This window comes from Carlito syrichta, unplaced genomic scaffold (genome assembly GCF_000164805.1).
Source record: "Carlito syrichta isolate Samal-C Ts95f unplaced genomic scaffold, Tarsius_syrichta-2.0.1 Scaffold305767, whole genome shotgun sequence".
NCBI classification, from domain to species: Eukaryota; Metazoa; Chordata; class Mammalia; order Primates; family Tarsiidae; genus Carlito; species Carlito syrichta.
The window spans coordinates 1-1,465 of NW_007249863.1; positions in this window are offsets into that span (position 1 = coordinate 1).

Below are 1,465 nucleotides of genomic sequence, written 5' to 3' on the forward strand. Positions count from 1 at the left end.
CTTCTTTAGGTGGCTTGTTAGGTTGTCAATTTCTGTTCCTTCCATTTTCCTCATGTGTGTTTGTAGGGATATAAATTCCCCTCTTATTACAGCTTTTAAGGCATCCCAGAGATTTTGGTAAGATGTTTCTTTATTTTCATTTGTTTCCAGGTATCTTTTGATCTCCATTTTGATGTCATCATTGACCCAGGAGTTATTTAGCATCATGCTGTTTAGTGTCCATGTCTTTGTGGGTTTTGGGGGGACTTTGTTGGTGTCAATGTTTATTTTTATTCCACTGTGGTCCGAGAAGGTGCATGGTAGAATTTCAGTCCTTTTAAATTTGCTTATACTTGATTTGTGTCCAATTATGTGGTCGATCTTAGAATATGTTCCATGTGGTGATGAGTAGAATGTGTATTCTGTGGTCTTTGGATGGAGTGTTCTATAGGTATCAATTAAGTCCATTTGGTCCAGAGTCTCATTGAGGTTCCGGATCTCCTTGCTGATTTTTTGTCCTGATGATCTGTCTAAGGTTGTGAGTGGTGTATTAAGGTCCCCAGTTATTATGGTGTTAGAGTCAATATCTTTCTTTAGTTTTCCTAGAAGTTGCTTTATGAATGTTGGCATACCTATGTTGGGTGCATATATGTTTAGGATAGATATTTCTTGTTGATGAAGTGAACCTTTTATCATTATGTAGTGGCCCTCTGTATCTTTTTTAATTTTTGATAGCTTAAATGGTATTTTGTCTGAAATTAGGATCGCGACTTCTCCTTTCTTTTGTGTTCCCTTCGCCTAAAAATTTGTTTCCCATCCTCTTACTTTGAGTGTGTGTATGTCCTTTCTAGTGAGATGGGTCTCTTGAAGGCAGTATATTGTTGCCTGGTGATATTTTATCCACTTTGTCATTCTATGTCTTTTCAGTGTTGCGTTTAGTCCATTCACATTCAGACTAATTATTGAAATGTGAGAGTTCGTCCCTATCATGGAGTTCTTATTGAGTTGTTGTTCTTCCACTTGGTTTTTTCTTTTTTTTTTTTTTTCTTTCTTTTGGTTTTGGGGTTGGTTCGTGTATATTTTATTCTTTTCCCTGTTCTCTTGTGAAGAACGTTATTCTTTTTTCCTTTTCTTCTGTGTTTAGTACTTTCTTAAGTGTTTCATGTAGAGATGGTTTTGTGGCTGCATAAGTTCTTAGGGATTGGATATCTGGGAAAGATTTTAATTCTCCCTCACTGATGAAGCTTAGCTTGGCCGGGTAGGTTATTCTTGGTTGAAATTGTTTATCTTTTAGGACTTTGAAGATAGGGCTCCAAGCTCTCCTAGCCTGCAGGGTTTCCGCAGATAAATCTGCTGCTATTCTGATTGGTCTTCCATGGTGGGTGATCTGGCCTTTTTCTCTTGCTGCCTATAGGATTTTTTCTTTTGTGCCTACTTTATTTAGGTGAATTATTATGTGTGTAGGAGTTGGTCATCTCATTTGTTG